Source organism: Pelodiscus sinensis, chromosome 3, assembly GCF_052426305.1.
Source record: "Pelodiscus sinensis isolate ZL-2025 chromosome 3, ASM5242630v1, whole genome shotgun sequence".
NCBI classification, from domain to species: Eukaryota; Metazoa; Chordata; order Testudines; family Trionychidae; genus Pelodiscus; species Pelodiscus sinensis.
The window spans coordinates 186,917,455-186,937,419 of NC_143054.1; the positions used below are offsets into that span (position 1 = coordinate 186,917,455).

Genomic DNA, 19,965 nt, shown 5'->3' on the forward strand with positions numbered 1-19,965 from the left:
CCTTGCAGTCATCGTCAAATATCTGTACAGCTGCTATACTGAAAAACTAAAATTACAACAGTATGGCATTAAGTGCTAGAGTTTCTTTTTCTGTCCTCTTCCCCTTGCCATCTCCCGTTTACTTACCTGAACATAATTAACTCCACCTGGTGGACTTTTTGTGAAATCCACCAATCACATGAAATTACTATATGATTCACCCTAGTAACCTCCCTGTAGTTGCTAGTATGAGTATAGCACAATATAAGAATTACTAACCAATTGAATTCTCACAGACACACACATACAAATCCCATAGCAACACAAACAACAGTATGTCAACAACATCTGCTGTGCAACAGGGAAGAAAATAGAAAACTCATCTCTGGAACAATACAGGCCCCAGTTAAATAAGTTTTAGTCATAATAAGTGAGAAAATATCTAAGGCCAGGTCTACAATGGTAGAGAAAATCGATGCAAGATACACAACTCCAGCTACATGTACTGTGTAGCTGGAGTTGATGTACCTTGCATCGATTTTATGAGGTGGCCCCTCAATGGGAGAAACACTTCCCTTGAATTCCCTGACTCCTCATGATAGCAAGGAGTACAGGCACCAATAGGGACGCCCTCAGCATTCGATTTAGTAAGCCTTTACTAGACCTGCTAAATCGAACCCCAAAAGATTGATCACCAGAGCATTGATCCTCTGGTAAGTGGAGACATAGCCTAAGACTAATGTCAACTTACAATTGCGTAATACCTTGCATCCAGAAGGATCCCCAAAGGCTGCCTAAATAGTAGGTATAGCTGTTCCTGCACACAAACAACTAAATTGCAGACACTTCTGAGGTAGAATGCACAGCTGTGTTAGCAGTGCATGGCAACAAAAATGAACAGTCAGAACAAGAAACGAATATCAAAGTGATGTCCAAGGGCCCAACTCTGCATGCACTGAAGTCAACAGAAATATTCCCTTTGGCTTCAGTGGAAGTTGAATCAAGTCCTAAATGTTACGTTGATTGGTACCTTACTGATACTCAAATAAACACAGTAGAGGATGGCAATATGGATTGAAATCTTGGTCCCATTCAAATCAATGGTGAAACTCCTGTTGACTTCAGTGTGGTCAAGATTTCACTCAGCATATCCAAATGAAAGTCCAGGGGGAATGCAGGCAGTCAGGTTGTAATTATTCAAACTGGAATTTGGCTAGGGTGAAGATGCTAAGGGACCTTCTAACAGTCAAAATCTTAGTTCAGTGTCTCATGTGAATCAGGCATCTCTAACCATATATTGTCCCTTCCACTGGACCTGGACCCTTCTCTTAGTGTAATAGTTATTTCGAGAGATGGGTTTTCTCTCGAAATAACGCTGCTACATGGGGCATTTTATTTCTCAATAATGCAATTTCAAAATGGCGGCCGAATGCGATTATGCTAATTAAGCGTGGGATAGTTAAATCCCGCGCTTCATTAGCAATTTCGGTACACTACATTTGCATCCCTATCTCGAGATAGGGAGCAAGTGTAGACGTACCCTTAGTGAACTGAGCGCTGATCGGGGACTGGCTCTCCGCACAGCAGAGGGAGCGGGATGCGCTCCGTTGGGGGATAAGGAGGAGCAGTGGGGCTGGGGGAGAGTGAAGGGGAAAATCAGGGACAGGACAGCGAGAAGGGAAGCTCTAAAGGACCGATGGGCAGACAACAGAAGCAATACATAACCAGCCTGGTGCCTGCCTGCACTTACCAGCTGCAGCGGGAGCTGCAAATGGGTTGAGGGGGGCAGGGCCCTGCTAGCCAAGAACTGGCATGTAGCAGGGGCTGTGCTGAAAGACCTGCAGGGGGAGTGGCTGAGCATGTTACAGTTTTGCCCTAGCACCAGCCTTTCACATCCACCCTCATCATCACGGGACCCTCCCACTCTCTGCTGGTGGGGACAGGTGAGTAAGGATCTGGCCAGCAGCAGGATCCATTAGTACTGATGGGAGAAGACAGAAAATGTGACTGTCTTTAAGACTACCTGCTGGAAGGCTTAAATATGGGATGTCTGTTTAAAAACGGGATGTCTGGTCACCCTGCTGAAGGTGGTAATTCACTTTCTCTTATAAACTTGATTTTTAAACTCATCCCCCAAATGTGCTTTAAAAACCTCCTCTCCAGATGCTTGTTTGTCTCTGAACAGCTGAAATGTTGCTTGTGTATTAGTCTCTAACCAGAGAAGAATTTTCTGGTGAAGTCTGAGGTCAGTAGTGTGAGATACTTTTCAGATATGGGACCATTATTTTTACACTCTTTGAAATTCTTTCCCAAGCATGTGTAGCCATATTTAAAATACGGGTTTGATCTAGAAACTCCAGATTTGCTTTAATGAGAAGTGGTGGGGGCAATGGGCCAGTGCTATTCACCATGAAACTTTGAAGCTCTCAGAATTCTGTTGGAACCTGATGGAATCTAGAAGTTGCGTATTTCAGACCTTTTCCAGCAGCTGAACTAGTTGAGGACAAGGAGTTTGCAAAAGATGCCTGAGCTTTAAGCCCATTCTGCTGTCAGAGTGCTTGAGCTGAATACTTTTCTGTGCCAAAAATGAAAAATCCTGCACCAAAAACAATTCTGTGCACAATAGTTTAAAATTCTGCAAATTTCTTTTGTCAAAATAACACTGCATGCCGGTTTCAGTAAGTATGTCAGTATCAGTACAAACACACAAAAATTCCTCCAACAGTGAAGCATTGAAGAAAACCCTATATTCCTTTCTACCCCCTCAGAGCCCAGTCTAGGGGCCAGACACCCACAATTTCTCCCCACCACAACCCAGTCATGGGTCCCCCACACCAATGCACACACCCTCCCCCCACAACCCAGCTATGAGGGGTCCCCTTGCCCCTTCCAGCACCCCTTCCTTCACAGAGCCTAGCTGCAGGGTTTCCTCAGCCCAGATATCTGTATCCCCTAGTCCAGGGGTGGCCAACCCACGACTCACGAGCTGCATGCAGCTCTTCCCCCCCTTAAAGTACGGCTCACGAAGCCGTCCCAGCACCCCTAAAAATGGTTTGCTCAACAACTCAACTCTGGGGGGGCTCAACAAAAATTGCTCAAAAAAATTCTGTTGTGGCTCTTTGCATTTTTTCCACCACTGTTTTAGCTCTTTTTGTTTAATGGGTTAGACACCGCTGCCCCTTAAAGCCCAGGGATCCAGAGGGAGAAACAGTCTGAGGATATGTCCACACTGCATTCCTCTTTCGAGAGAGGAATGCAAATGTAGACATCCGAAATTGCAAATGAAGCCAGGATTTAAATATCCCGTGCTTCATTTGCATAATCGTGGACGGCTGCTATTTCGAAATACCTTATTTCAAAATAAAAAACGCTGTGTAGATGCGGTTATTTTTGGGAGAAAACTTCTTCCGAAATAACTGGTAAACCTCATAACTTCTTCCGAAATAACTGGTAATCCTCATTATAGGAGGAATAAGGGTTATTTCAGAAGAACGGTTTTATTTTTTTATTTTGAAATAAGGTATTTCGAAATAGCGCCTGTCCGCAAATATGCAAATGAAGCACGGGATATTTAAATCCTGGCTTCGTTTGCAATTTCGAATGTCTACATTTGCGTCCCTCTCTCGAAAGAGGGTGCAAATGTAGACATACCCTGAGAGTCAGTCCCAGATTTGTGTGGAGTTTCCTGTGTCCTATCTCCTTCCTTCAAGGCATGTGGGGAACTGCATGCATAAGGATCTTGTGCAAAAAGGAGTTTTTGCTCAAAAAGGAAATGTCGACACTGCTTGTTTTTGCACAAAAACCCTTTGCACAAAAACGGATCGGAAGAGATTATGCAAATGAAGCGCGAGAAAATGCCTCTTCTGGCAAAGAACGTACGTAGTGTAGACATAGCCTGTGTGTCTACATATTTACAGCATTCTCCTCATCAAAAACACAGCTGTCAGAGTTCCCAGTTCTAAGTGATTCTGTAGATTGTGAGTTATGAAATGTAGGCTATGTGCATTTCTAATGAACAGATAAAATGTTAAATAACACAGCTTGTTGTCTAAGGATCTCCCATCTCCCTGAAAAAGTAGGGAAGTGTTTCAAATAACTTATAGCTTTTGACGTTCCGCTGGGCATGAATACTGTAGAGTTATTGTTTGCTCCCTGTTTCTTGTGTCCGTTGATTCTGACAGGTAAGTAATGTTACTTTTTATCTTCATTGTTGTTTTTTCCCCCTCCTGTTTAAGATCAATAGTTGGTTCTAATAAATAATGCAATATCTGTCTGGGTAGTAGTTTGCAGTGTGATCTTACATGTTGCTGTGTGTAGTGAGAAGATAAAGCCAAACCTCCTTTACATGGTCTTTAAGGTATTTTTAAAGTTACTTGTAGTGTACATACTGTTACAAAAGTTTGTGTCAGTGTTTTCACTGAGAGGCTCATTCTTCTTCGCGTGCTTGCTCATCTTGATTCCAAGTAGGTATGGGTGCACCGTGTGCACAGTTGTTGGCAAGTTTTTCCCTTAGCAGTACCCATTGGTCGACTGGGGAGAGCCCCCTGACGTGGGACCATTATGGCACTGCTGACCCTCTGCTCAGTTCTTTCTTACTGCCAGTGATGGTCACGGGAGCTTTTAACTTCTCTTGCCTTGGGCAAACATTTCCCTATCTCTTAGTTTCTGTAGTGTAAATAGTTGTAAATAGTGTTGTTAGTGTTAGTTTTTCCAAATTGACATAATTCCATCTCACTGGCGATTTCTTCATTTTGTGGTGAGCAAGATGCACTACCAGTTCATGATTCTCCCCTTCGGCCTGTTTCTAGCCCCTTGGGTATTTACAAAGTGCATGATATTTGTAGCAGCCTTCCTACAATGAAAAGGTGTTCAGGTTTATCCCTGTTTGGACAATTAGCTCATCAAGGTCAGATCGTGGGCCCAAGTTGAGGAGCATGTACAACCGGTATGTGGTACTTATCGCAGGCTAGGCCTGGTTCTAAACACTGTAAAGTCAACTTCATTTCAAAGGATAGAGTTCATAGGGGCTCAAGTAGACTCCACACAGGCCAGGGCCTTCCTCCCTCAGGGACGGTTCTTTACAGTGAGTGCACTAATATAGAACCTTACAGCCTTTCCCACCGCTGGACTCGGTAGTCACCCTCACTCCTCAGGTCCTTGCTTCCCTTCCTTGGTGGCTCAACCCACAGAGTCTGTGCTAGGGGCCCCTTCTCTACACTGCAACCAACCCTTGTTCTAGTTATGGACATGCTGGCAATTGGCTGCGCTCACCTGGGTGATCTCAGGATGCATGACCTCTGGACACCTGCGGAGATCCCTGTGCACATCAACATCAAAGAACTGTGGGCACTTCCTCTCGCCTGCAGGATGTTCTGTGCTCACCTCCAGGGAAAACGTATTTCGGTTTAACAGACAACACCACAGTGATGTTTCATGTAAACAGGGTGTTGCTCACTCTTCTTCCCTGTGTTATGAAGCCCTCAAGATGTGGGACTTTTGCATTACTCACCAATACACCTGGAGGCCTCGTAGCTGTCAGGTGCTCAGAACGAGTTGACCAATCACCCAGTTGATCTTTCTGCTGTCACGAGTGGCTGCTTCACCACAACGTAGCTGGCTTCATTTTCCAGAAGTGTGTGGGTCTCCCCAGGTAGACCTCCTTGCAACGTGCCAGAACAGGAAATGTCACTGTTTTTGTTACTTCCTGTTTTATGCCTTCCTGCCTCTTTCCCTCATCTACATACTTCTGCTCAAAATACTTCAGGACAAGGCATAAGTAATCATGGTCACCCCGCTGTGGCCCAGACACTGGTTCTCCATTCTGCTAGACCTGTAAGTGGACAACCCTTCCCTTTCCCCCTGATTCCAGATTTGCTCACACAGGACCACAGTTGCCTTCAGCATTCCAGTCTGGAGTCGCTCCATCTCACAGCCTGGATGTTCTGTAGTTATACCTACGTGTGGTGGTATGTGTGCTGCCTATATCACCAAATGGAAGAGGTTTTCAGTCTGGTCACTTCAAAAGGGTATTCAGCCAGTGAAACTTGACATACGAAAGACAAATCCAATCCCTGAAAGGGGAGCAGTAGTCTGGAAAGGTTGAGAACCACCGTGCTAGTTCACCCCAGTGTTATGGGCTCGATATAGGAACTAGTGCGTGAAAATGTTTTGACCAAGGTCAGACAGGATAGTCCCAATGGCCCTGTCTCACCTGAAAGTCTTTGACTCTATGATGGGCTGTAGTGGCTCCTTTGCAAGCACAGATGGCGCTCGCCCACTCTGGGGACTTCTATAAGTGCAAGCAAGGATAGTGAAAAGTCACACTTAATATGGATTCCGTTGGCTCAAAGAAATAGACTGCCTTAATCTGCAAGTGGGTCAGCACGTGCTCCCTCTATGTAAAGTTTTTCAAGGCAAAAAGCCTTGACATTTAGAAAATCTTCTCTCATTATTTCTTCTTACATAATTCTTGCTTCTAGGGGCATTTTGCCTGATGGGAGTTTTGTTCTGTGATAGAACTGGAATGATAGCCACTCTGCTTGTAAAGTTAGCATGCCAATTTCACAGGAAGCCCTGACCACAATATTGGAAAGGTCTTGTTGATCGCTCTTCAATGACTTTGTTTTACCTCATAAATGGTTCCTAGAGTTCCTCTGTGAGTGTAAAACAACCTCCTGGCCCCGGGCATTTTTTATAATTTATCTCAATGGTGAATGTCTTTTCTGCACAGCCATAGTTGCACAAGTCGCCCTGAAAGACAAAAGTAACAGATGGCAGAAGCTTTTCTCTTCAGAGTCCATCCAGAATTATTTCTTTCTTTTCTCCTTCTGGCGACATATGCAGCACAACAGAAATAATACAGAACATAATTCAATGTGGTCTACATGTTTCCTGAAGCAGGTGCTGCTGGTACTTCTGATCTCAATGTTTATGAAAGGAAACACGTTCCTTCCCATTTCCACAACCCCACCAATTAGTGAAATATTGTCAGAAGGCTTCTTTTGGCTTGTTTCTTATTTGCATGGCTACGTCTACACTGGCCCCTTCTCCGGAAGAGGCATGCTAATTTTTGAACTTTGGAATAGGGAAATCCGCGGGGGATTTAAATATCCCCCGCGGGATTTAAATAAACATGGCCGCCGCTTTTTTTCCGGCTTGGGGAAAAGCCGGAAAAGAGCGTCTAGACTGGCGCGATCCTCCGGAATAAAGCCCTTTTCCGGAGGATCTCTTATTCCTACTTGCAAGGGCTTTATTCCGGAGGATCGCGCCAGTCTAGACGCTCTTTTCCGGGTTTTCCCCAAGCCGGAAAAAAAGGGGCGGCCATGTTTATTTAAATCCACCGGGGGATATTTAAATCCCCCGTGGATTTCCCTATTCCAAAGTTCAAAATTAGCATGCCTCTTCCGGAGAAGGGGCCAGTGTAGACGTAGCCCATATGTGTAAAAGCTGGGTTGTTCCTTGTTCTGGTAGGTGCCTATTGCACATAAACGGGGAAAGGCTATATTTTCTGCATTTAAAACCACCAAGAGGTTGTTTTCTGACATCAAAAGACATCCAGCAGCATCACAAGAACATTGAAAACAGAAGTCGGAGCAGCTGATCATGCAAAACACCGCTACCTAAGTAATAAAGAACCAGTGTAATCAAGGGGGATTGCCTCTTGGCTAGAGGGCAGTGGAACAAGGAAAGGTTCATTAGGCACCTGGGCCTTATAGGGAAGCTGAGGAGGTAGCATGTCTGATGAAGTCGATCTTGTTCAGTGTCTCTTAAACTATGTTCCACAGAACACTGGTGTTCCGTGAACAACTCACGGGTGTGCCGCAACCTCTTCTTTTGTTGTTGTTGTTACTTCTTTGTTTTTGTCTTTTTTTTTTTTTTTGTCTGACAATTTTTTTTGAAGAAAATTTTCATAGGTGTTCCTCATAAAAAAAATGTTATTGTTTGGTGTTCCGTGGTCTCAAAAAGTTTAAGAAACACTGATCTAGTTGCTGATACAGGGCACCTGGGCTGTAACCCAGAGTAGAGCATGGGCTGGATTCCCCCCACCAACCCCTGAGGAAGCCCACTGTGAGGAATATCATGCCGAGGGTGAGGCTGAAGACTGACCCCAAAGTGACAAACTGTGGAATGGCCTGGGGATGGGGTGTCGAAGGCTCTTGTGTTGGGATGTTTTGTGAACTTGCAAAGTGACCTTCCTGTTGTTCTGGAAGAGGACTGAACTGCATGGGACTCAGGCAAAGGGCTGAGTTATGAAAGACCTGGTCAGAGGCAGATGGCCAACAGGAGGCAGGGGAGATGAAGACTCCTTGTAGGATTGCCCCTGAACACAAGAGGGTGTGAGTACACAATCTTCCACCCCATTGTACAGACAAGGAAAGTGAGACATGGAGGAGCAAAAGGACTTCTCCAGGATGACAGGGAGCAGAGCCAGTAATGGAAACCCCCAGGTCTCCTGATGACTAAACCTTTAGTGCAGTGTGTGTATCTACATCTGTCTGGATCATAAAGGGATCTGACTATCTGACCAAGTGCTGGGTTACCCAAAAAGTAAAGGAGAAAAAGAGGTTCAAGTGGCACAAAATGTTAAAGCCATGGTGATCTGGTTTTCAGAAATGCTGAACACTCTTTGAGTGTCTCTTGACCTCTGAAAATCACTGGCCCAAATCCAGTGAAATCACTTATGTGACCACTATGTCAGAGTGGACCTGCCAACAGCACAAAGTCACCATGCCAGCTCTAGCCAGGGCAGGGCCACACTGGATTAGCCAGAGTGTTAGAGCAGGACTGAGACACTGGCAGAGCAAAAATGAAAAAGGCTGATTCTTTTAAAGTAGCGTTAGTATAAATGAGAATCGGGCCCAAAGATTTGTGACTGCACTAGCCAAAAGCTACCAACATCTACCATGTAGAAGAGCACTTTCTAAGAAGATGATGACCTCTGCAGAAAAGAATCTAGGGGTCATAGTCGACCACAAGCTAAATGAGTCAACAGTATGACACTGCTACAAAAAAAAAAAGCAAACAACATCTGGGACATACTAATAGGAGTGTTGCAATCGAGATATGTGAAGTAATGATTCTGCTTTGTTCTGTGCTTATTAGCCCTTAACTGGAGTATTGTGTCTAGTTCTGGGTGCTACATTTCAGGAAGGTGGTGGACAAATTGAAGAAGGTCCAGAGAAGATCAACAAAAATGATTAATAGTCTAGAAAACAGGATCTCTCAGGGTGTGTCTAGACTACAGGGTTTTTCCGAAAAACGTTACCTTTTTTCAAAAAAACTTCCCCTGCGTCTAGGCTGCTGCCACATTCTTTCAAAAGTAAATCGAAAGAATGCAGCAGTTTTTTCGACCGTGGAAAACCTCATTTTATGAGGAATAATGCCTTTTTTCGAAAGTGCTCTTTTGAAAAAAGGCACTATGTAATGCAAACTGCTTTTTCGAAAGAGCATCCAGACTGCCTGGGTGCTCTTTTGAAAAAGTGGCTCTCTTTTTCGAAAGTACTGGTTGTAGTCTAGACGCTCTTTTTCGAAAGAGGCTGTTTCAAAAGTATCTTTCGACAAAGCCTCTTTCGAAAGAGGCTTGCAGTCTGGACATAGCCTCGGGGAAGATTGAAGGAATTGGCTTTGTTTAGTCTGGTAAAGAGAAGACTGAGAGGGGCTGGAGATCTGACAGCCACAGGGCGAAGGAGGGGTTGGCTCAGTGGTGCTGGAAGGGGCGGGGCCTCAGGCAGAAGGGGCAGGGCCAGGGCAGCCAGACCTCAGGGCCGCCCAGGGCACACTGCACTGGTTCCCCCCAGCCCTGAGAGCTGCCTGGAGCAGACTGTGTGGTGCTCCAGTGGTGATTTAAAGGGCCTGGGACTCCTAGTCCCCTCTGCTACTGCCCTGGGCCCTGAGACAGTTGCCCTTTTCCCTCTCTCTGTCAACAGGCCTTGAGAGGGGACATGATACCAGCTTTCAAGTATTTAAAAGGTTGTTAGCAAAAATATTCCCCTTAACCTCTGATGATAGGGCGAGAAACAGCGGCTCCAATTGTAGCAAGGGGGGTTTAGGTTGGACATTAAAGAGAAACTTCCTAACTGTCAGGGTAGTTAAGCACTGGAATAAGTTGCCTCAGAAGATTGTGGAATCTCCATCTTTGGGGATTTCTAAGAGCAGGTTAGACAAACACTTGTCAAGGATCATCTAAATGATGCTTGGTGCTGCAGTGAGGGCAGGGGACTGGACTTGGTGAACTCTCGAGGTTCCTTCCAGATCTAGTATTCTGTGATTCTAAGACCCAAATGTTAGCTACTTAGAAGCCACCGTGTAAGTTTGTGATCTAAACACCCTCATAATTGCTTGGGTGCCCCCTACAAAACACAGAGCAATAGCAAAGTGAGGGTAGTCAGCTTTATCTCATGGCTGCCTGTCAGTGCTACACCGACAGAAGGATTTTGCTTCAATCCTTAGGAGCCTGAAGGGTGCCACAGGCTTGATTTTATCACCTCTTTAGGGGTGAATCTCTAAAGCATTTGCTGTCTGACACACTTGGTGCACGTTTCTCCTTGTTATGTTAAGGAGGGGAGGATGATCGCACCGCTGAATGTAGAAACAAACTCGCTGTTGTTCAGTGCATGCTAACTGATCTTTTGGTGTTTAGAGCTAGGGGACTGTTGTATAAAAGCTCATGAGATGTACAATGGCCAGATTCTTTGCAGTGCTGTTTCCTCTTGGCACAGTAGCTGGAGATGGGAACACTCATGGGGCTGCTTAAATCTATGTGATGCTAAGAGCAGATCTACACTCTGGCAGACACTGCTCTAACCTGTGCCAGCTGGCCGTGGTTTTCAAGGGACAGAATGTTAGCTGCAGATAGCCAGCGAGCAGTGTCAACACACACACACACACCCCACACTCCAGCACCAGGTGAAGAAGATGGCACAAGAGTTGGGTATGCTGGCTCTGCCATCTGAGAGCTTTCCCCCAAAAGCAGGAAATTCTCAGCTGGATGGATCTGCCTTCTGCCTCAATGGACCTGAGAAGCTGCAGTCTGACCAGTTCAAGCATTGTTAGGTTGTTTTATCACCTTCCGACATGTACCTTTGTTGCCAAAGCTCTTGTAAAAATGTTTCAAAACCGTAAGGGTGAGTTAATCCCCAGTTTCTAAGGTTCAGAATGATGCTCCTTTGGCAGGAGTGGGTGGGTGTTGAAATGTACATGCCATCCAAAACTCACCTTGAAATTTCAGTCTGTCAGCTGTGAACTATTGTTGGAATTGATTTCAGTAGCTTTTAGGAGCCTTAGCTGCAACATATGAACGGGTTATTAAAGCCCTTGAATGCTTGTGCACTCCAAGGGACTAAGTTTTGCTTGGCTACTTTTACAGCTTGTTATAAACAAATTATGCACGAATTCATTCCGACTGACTAATGTCCCTTTCCTGAGTGTTTGGAATGCAGACAGCTGGATGAATGGAGGCAACACAGTCTGTCCTTCACTGTCGTACAGACAAAGAAAGTCAGGGTACTCTGACTTCGGTTACTTTTGGAGGTGTGCTTAGGTAGGTAAGGGTTTACTGGATTAGACCCTCACATATCTATCTGATCTTTCTGTACTCTTGATAAATATTTTCAGAGGGGTAGCCATGTTAGTCTGTATCTGCATAAAACAATGAGGAGTCATGTGGTATCTTAGGGTACGTCTAGACTACATGGCTCCGTCGACGGAGCCATGTAGATTTGTTTGTTCGGCAAAGGGAAATGAAGCCGTGATTTAAATAATCGCAGCTTCATTTAAATATAAATGGCTGCCCTGCTCTGCCGATCAGCTGTTTGTCGGCAGATCGGGGCAGTCTGGACGTTCCCCTGTCAGCATGCAAGTCCTTTATCGACCTCCCTGGTAAACCTCATCCTCCGAGGCATAATGGGGAGGTCAATAATGAGCTTTCAGGTCAGCGCGGGAGCGTCCAGACTAGCGCGCTGAGCCGACAAACAGCTGATCTGCTGTTTGTCGGCTCAGCGCAGCAGCCATTTAAATTTAAATGAAGCCGCGATTATTTAAATCGCGGCTTCATTTCCCTCTGCTGATCAGCCTAATATACATGGCTCCATTGACGGAGCCATGTAGTTTAGACATATCCTTAGGGTATATCTACACAGCAACATTATTTTGAAATAACTAGCATTATTTTGAAATAACTTAGTCTACGTCTACACAGCAGGCAGTTATTTTGAAATAATGTTGAAATACTGTACTGTCAAACATGAGGACTGCTTACTCTGACTCCAGTAGCCCTCATTGTACGAGGAGTAAGGGAAGTCAGAGGAAGAGTGCCCTATTTCAAAATAAGTGCTGTGTAGACGCTCCCCATTTTGAAATAGGCTATTTTGAAATAAGCTACGCAATTGACATAGCTCAGTTTGCATAGCTGATTTTGAGTTAAGCGCTGCTGTGTAGATTCCTACTTAGAAATTAACAGATTTATTAGGGCACAAGCTTTCATGGGTAAAACCCACTTCACTCCAATTCACCTGATGAAGTGGGTTTTACTCACAAAAGCTTATACCTTAATAAATCTGTGAGGGTACGTCTACACTGTGGGACAAAGTCGAATTAAGAGACGCAACTTCAGCTACATTAATTGCGTAGCTGAAGTCAAAGTAGATTAACTTGGCTTTTGGGGCTGTCTGCACTTCAGAAAGTCGAAGAACATTCTTCCTTCGACTTCCCTTACTCCTTGTGAAAGCAGGGTTAGCGGCATCAACCAGAGTGCCTCTCTCACTTCAAATTAGCTGTCTTAACTAGACCACTAATTCGAACCCTGGAAGATCGACAGCAGCAGCTTCGATCTTCCTCTGTAGTGTGGATGTACTCTTGAGTCTCTAAGGTGCCATAGGACTCCTTGTTGTTTGTCCTGAATATTGCTACAGTTATTAGCCCTTTTGAAAAGGACATTAATAGTTAACTCCTGTCTATATTATTATTTTCTAGATCGTTATAGTTTAGCCCTTCCTGGTCTTCCTTTCACCTTGGTTCTAAACAGCTCCAGCAAAAGTCAAGTGCATTTACTCTCCTGCTCCTTTGTAAGGAATGCAGTGCGGGGGGGGGGGGGGGGGGGGGGGGGGGCAGGTCAGTGACATCCTGTGCTGAACTGCATTGGCTGCTGCCATTAGAATGACAGAGACAATCAGATCTTACAGTGATTATCTGGGTCTGAAATACTTGCAGGGCAGCTTCTACATCCTGCTCATGCAACTAAGGTCAGGCTGATAATTGTCTTTATCTGCCATCCAGACGGTGTCGTTTTCAAAGCAGTCAGTGGAGTAATGCCTGTCAGACTAGCAAAAGTGAAAGTGGAATCAAGCCTTGTCACTTTTTTAAATTGTCATGCTTTTCCAGGGATTAAAGTTGCAGTATTTCCTGTGAACATTTCCTTTCACTGGGCTTGTGACCAAAAACTCCTGTATCCAGGAAAAGTAGATTACTGATTGGTGGAAGAAGGCTACATTATTAATAATCAATGCACCAAACAATAAAATAGGTAGCTGGCTCCAAACTGATTAGTAAAACTGTTCCCAGTGACCAGTCACATGCTCCCTAGGTTCAAACCTATTTTCCTTCCTTGTCTCTGCAGCAACGAGGGAAACGAGGATGTCTACACTAGAAACACTACAGCTGCACTGCTGTAGTGTAGAGACTATGCTACACTATAGAAGGAGTTCTTTAAACTCACTTCTCAGAGAAGCTATGCCAGGTCAACAGAAGTATTCTTTTTAGTGGTTAGGTAGCCTTAGCTCCAAACCTTGTTGCATGGTATTTTTCACAGTCTTGAATGGTGTTGTTAAGATGACTTCACTTTGTAGTGTAGACCACCCTTACATATCAAGAAAGGATCAACCCTTAATTCCCTGAAGACAAATCAGAATATAACACAACTCCAGGTAGATTGACTGCCAATTTCTTAATGACCACATCTTGCCATCAGTTCTCACAGTGAAAGTGTGGGATAACACCAGAACTCAGTAACTAATAATGAACCAAAAGCAGCTAATGATGCTAGAAGGTGAATGATAGATTCACAATCCTAAAGCTTTCACAGAAACTGTGAAAAAAGGAGACAAATCAGCAAATGCATTTCCTAATAAAAGAGCTTGTGGGACCAAAAGATGTTTTTTGATAACAAGTGTTTGTAATTTAAGACCCTCATCCTGCAGTTGAGCATGGGCTCACCCTGGCATCCACCTGGAACCCCAAATGAAATGAGTAAGGCTTTGATCCTAACGTGGCACCCACATGGATGTAGATGAAAGATCGACCTGTGACCCAATCCTCTAAACTTTATTCATTCACTATTTACTTAGGGATGTAAAAAGGGTTGAAAATACTAACCGTGTAACTAATTACAATTTAATTAAACCAAATACCATTTTTAACCCGCTGGTGGCCCCACCTGCTGCCTGCCCCACTGGCTACAGGCTGCCGGCTGCCAGCGCCACAGGCTCCGAGCCCTGCTGTCTATCAGAGCTGTGAGCACCTGGCAGCTGCAGGCTCCCGGTGGCTGCTAGCCCTACAGGCTGCCAACAGCTATGGGAGTTTAACTGGTAACTGGAACCGATAAGCATTAGCTTATCAGTTAACTAGTTAAACTCTTACATTTCTAGGCCTGGTCTACACTAGCCCAAGCAGGTCAGCTTAAGGTATGCATTCCACATAGCTGGATTTGATTAACCTTAAACTGAGCTGTCCTGGTGTGTTCACTGTGGGAGACCAACGGGAGTACATGGTCCTGTCGGCTTCCCTTACTCCTGAGATTGAGAAGTACCGGACACTGACAGAGGCTCCCCTCAGTGTTCGATCTGGGGATCTACACTAGACCTACTAAATCAAATACTAGAAGAGCAACCTACAGAGAGCTGATCTTCTCTGTAGTGTAGACATGCCCCTAATGTTTAGTCAAGTAAGGAGGGTTCCATTGAAGTCAATGCTCAAATCATCAGTGTTACATGCATGAGACCTTTGAAACATTTGTTTATGTTGAGGCACATACTCCCTCCCCTACAGTGCTTGCCAGCCAAACTTCACATAACTGGATAGCATAATAGATACGTGAACAGCCCAGCCTGCTTTCACTGGTGTTTTATTGTCCATTAGATCAGCGGTGCGCAACCCGTGGCTCGGGGTCACGACTGTCTTCCTAAGGAGTCGCAGTGCTTTGATCTAGGCCGGCCAGTATTTTCTTTTCCTGGCTTGGCGCCGTGCGGCAGGGGTGGAGGGAATGGCAGGGGAGTGGACCGGCACTTTAAATTAAAATGACCCAGCATTTTTTTGGTTTTGGGGGTTTTTTGCACAACAAAAATTTTCCCACTCCAGGGATCGCAAATGAAAAAAGGCTGAACATCACTGCATTAGATGAGCTAAATATAAAAAAGCAAGCTAGGACTCAATTGAGAAAATGAAATACAGATTTAGATTTTTACATAGTAAAAATCCTTTGCTTGCTTTATCTGAGCAAAACAGGTTGTTCCAGTAAACTCGAACAATTGGTGTAACACAAACTGAAGTAGAGGTCTCTTGATCTTAGCTGTTGCAGTGGTCTACATGCTACTGCATGGGACAGTGAACCACACTAGGTGTGTGGGTTACACAAGCATATTTGAAATACAGATACATAGTCAATATTCATAACCTCAGGTACAAAAATGATACAAACACACAAATAGGATAATGATATTTAGCAAATATTTTTCAGACACCTAACATGACACATCCTGTACAAGATGCTGTAAGACATAATTATATCGCCATGGTGAATATGGGGTGCAAAGTATCACAGTAAGTATGGAGCTAAAAAGCAAATCTCTTTGTACCAACTGGAAAATCACTGCTTAGAAATATTCAAGAAAAGTAAAGACAGGAATGAAGAGGATGTCATGTACTGCAGGTGCTTGTGCTGATAGAATTAGGGATGTAAGAGTGTAACCATTACAGTTACACTCTTTGCTGGAGTGCGCCATCTCTAGCTGCCAACCCTGCTCCCATGGAGCTGGCTGCCGCCCTGCACTGCGGGTTCTGCAATATAAAGATGCAGCGCCCACAGCGCAGCCAGTTCCCTGGGAGCTCTTCAGAGCTCTGGCCATGGTACTCCAGTCCTGGCAGTAGCGGGGATGGGGAGAGCCCCGGGGGGCTGTGGTAACAGCGGGAGCAGACTGGAGTGGCAGCACAGCCATGAGGGGAGGGACCTTCCCTGGTCCAGCAAATCCCCTTGTTCAGGACCAGTCAGGTTCCGAAGCTGCTGGACCAGCGAGGTCTGACCCGCACTATAATCCAGCTCCCAGTGCACATTGGCTGCTGGCCCTACTCCTGGGGAGCTGCCTGTGTTTGCAGGCTCTGCAGTGTAATATTTCAGAACACACAGTGCATGTAACCAGTAGGATTTTGAATGGTTACACAGTTATTTTTTTTCACTGTTTTTTTACATCCCTAGATAGAATAAAGAATCATGTTGAAAACAAGTGATACAAGGAGCTAGAAAAGAAAGTGAACTTCAGGATAAACGGTCAATATCAGGAGCTTTTACCGTGGCTTTAATGAAAGAGGACACAGCATGACTGTCTCAATGAATTTGTGCATGCTCTTTGTTTCACTGGACAACTGCTGTTAACTGTAGAGGGACATACTGGTGAATTTGTGTGACAATACTGTCCAGTGGGAAAAAACCCTTCCTAATGCAGATAACGTTACTCATAAGTACCAGTAAATGAAAGAAAATGACAATGGTTTAGAATCGAAAATGAATCGGGTGTCTAGTCTGATTTTTGACAAGTCTCCTGATGCTTTTGGACCATGATTCTTGGCCTTTTGTTTTCATTTTTTTTATTTCAAAGTGAATAGACCCACATTGTTTTGTGCTGATGTGACATGTATCCCCTTTGCTGACATACGATCTGTTGAATCAGCAGTCACTGATGTGTCTGTGCTATATCAACTAATTTGGAAAAAAGTGGCCATGAGTAATGCAGATTCTGTTTCCTACATGGCTATGTTTGCACAGGAGATAAAGCTCAATCTGAAACTGCTGGGAATTACCCACCCTGCCCATCTGATTAATGTTGTGCTATCTGCTGCTATTGCTACAGAAGAAATGAAAGGTGTGAAATCTTGCATCAGTGGATTTGGGGACATTTTCAAGCATGTGAACAAGTTGTAGGCTTTGTTTTTACACAGTGCAAGATAAGTGCTGAACCCTGCCTACTCCTGTTGTGCCACATCGGTGAATGAGCTTGTCCTTCACAGCAGGCATGTAAATAATGTGTGAACTGTGCTAATGTGTCTGCTAGATAATCGTGAGTGTGGTGGTTTGCAGAAACTCTGGTGAGACTGACAACTAAAATGACTGCCAGATTCTGCACATCAAGGTAATGTTCATTGTTGGAAAATTGGAATCACATTGTGACACAGAAAACACTGGAGTTTTTTCCAACTACTCCCAACGCGGTTGCCATTACAGATGTTTATGGGATCTTGACAACCAACATCTCAGCTGAAGTGCGCACAAAAGAAGAAGAAACATATGATGAGAAAACCCAGCTGTGTCTGGAAATCCTTCCCCTCCCACAACACGAGAACCAAAGAAGTGTAAACCCTTCAATATAACACTCAGCAAGAAATGAGAGACAACCATAGCCCGTAATCTGAACCCTGAACTGTTGGGGGAGGGGCAAACATTCTTTTTGGAATGTCATCCAGGTGTTACATCCCTCCCTCGCAGTGAATTTTGCAACAGACTGGGACTGTTATGCCAGAGCGCTTCAATGATTTGACACTAAGATGACATTTCAAATCTGAAAGGGGAATTTACTGCTTAGATGAACATGCCTAATCCTGACAATGTGAAACTGAATGTGCTGGCTTTTTAACAGGCATCAAGACACACTTCCCAACTTCAGCAAATTGGGACAAGGAGCTTTAAGTGTACCCCCTGTATTTATTGCTGCAGAGCACTTATTTTCAAAGTTGGACTAGTTCCAAGGCAATAATAGCCTCAACATGAGTAGGATACTTTGCAGAAAATTATGTGAGAGTACACAAACCAGGATTTCTGAAAAACTGCTAGCTCAGAGAGACAACATTTTTTTGTACATATTAAAAAAAAAAAGTCCTTCATTTACAGTATACTGTAGTGAAATGTGTTATATTAACATTCTTTCCTTTTTCCCCCAATTTTTTTCCTGACTTTGTTAAACACAATTGCATTTGGGTTTTAAAGTTTAAAAAATAAACATAAAAGAAATCCCAAATTTTAAAAAAAACCAAAACCAAAACCACAGAATACTACTTACTATTAGAGCTCTCTAATCACTTATCATGCGATTAAAAAAATTAATCATGATTAATTGTGTGATTAATTGCACTGTTAAACAATAATAAGAATGCTATCTATTTAAATATTTTTGGATGTTTTCTACATCTTCAGATATATTGATTTCAGTTACAACACAGAATACGAAGTGTGTTATGCTGATCCCGGGCTCTGTGCGGCACTGCCCCTTCAAAATGCCACGGCGAACCCAGAGTCAGCTGTGCAGCATTACCACTTTGAAACGCTGCCACAGCGTTTCAAAGGGGCAGCACTGCATGGAGCCCAGGATCATTGTGCGGCGCTGCCCTTTTGAAATGATGCTGCAGCGTTTCAAAGGGGCAGTACCGCACACACAAAATGCCTGCGATTAACGCACGTTAATTTTTTTAACGGGTTAATTCTGCCCTGCGTTAATCGCAGGCGTTAACACGGGTTAATTGACAGCCCTACTTACTATATACACACTCACAAGGCTGAATCGCATATATACTGTTGCTCCAGGGGTGCTGACAGACTCACCGGGCCCCTGGGCAAGATAAGGGGTCGGGGCTGGCTCCACACTCCCAGAGGGGTGTGGCCTCGGACAGAAGGAGCAAGGCTTTGGGAGCAATTTAAAGGTCCTGGAGCAGTTGCCCCTTTTATGCCCTCCTCCCCTCAGCCAGCCTGTGCTGCTTTTTATGTACTGATGAGTTCTGCAGTAGGGATGTAATAGGATAGTCGATTAACCAATACGCAAAAGCTTATAGATTTATACTATAAACTACATGCACCCTCCTACCCCTTGCCAGTAAACTTTTTAGCAGGCTCAGTCCTAGCTTGCGATGGGTCCTGGACCTACTCCTGCTGCAGCTCTACATTTAAAGTATATTAGGATCCGGGTGGGCAGGCCTGGCTCAGTACCGGCTCATGCCAGGTCTGGGTCCTACCCGCACTGAGGCTTTGCATTTAAAGTGCATTAGGAGCTAGGTGGGCAGGCCGCACAGCTCAGCCTCAGCTTGTGCTGGGTCTGAGAGCGCACACACATATACACCCCAGACAGAGGCTGCTGCCACCCCGCCACTGCTGCCTCTGTATTGGAGGCAGCAGCATGGGGCAACAGTCAGACGGTCCACGAGGGGAGCTGGTTTTTAAACTGGCTCACCTCACAGACCAGCCCCTGCCTGACACCCCATGCTGCTGCCTCTGATACAGAGGCAGCAGCGGACAGTGGTTGGGGGCTCCTTGGGAATGGGTCTGGAGTGCACTAGCAACCGGCTCTGCTCCTGGGTACTATAAAATAGTCGACTAACCAATAAGAATTCATGAAGTTACTCGACTATTCAATTAACTGATATTTAACATCCCTTTTCTGCCATAGAGGACAAGGAGGCCTAGTAGAGGACTCCTGAAGTAGTAAAGAGTACTACCCAGTTCCACTACATCACCAAATCTGTAGGCCTCTCCCTGTTTGTTACGTTTTGTGTAAAAATAAGAAAACTTGCTTTTGTCTGACTGAAAAATATAGGAAAGGTCTGTGCAAATCCTGCTGTGGTGCCTTCATAGGCACCAGTTCAGCAAATCAACTACACCTGATTAACTTTAAGTGTGTCAGTAGCAACATCCCACTCATATTAATTAAAGCAAAACCAATTTCTCTTCAAGCAAAAGCT

The 19,965-nt window shown here is 44.6% G+C and overlaps 1 long non-coding RNA gene across 2 annotated transcripts in view; it reads left to right on the forward strand.

Moving 5' to 3' along the window:
• The window catches only part of LOC142828072 (uncharacterized), a 67,744-nt gene extending 49,442 nt beyond the window's left edge, over window positions 1-18,302 (forward strand). The window contains exon 3 of one of the 2 annotated variants that reach the window (XR_016349293.1): window positions 17,009-18,302. This is a non-coding gene — a long non-coding RNA (uncharacterized LOC142828072). Of the gene's footprint in view, window positions 1-16,441 lie in introns of both variants that reach the window. The other variant, XR_012903027.2, reaches the window with a different exon arrangement.
• Window positions 18,303-19,965: the final 1,663 nt, after the last annotated feature.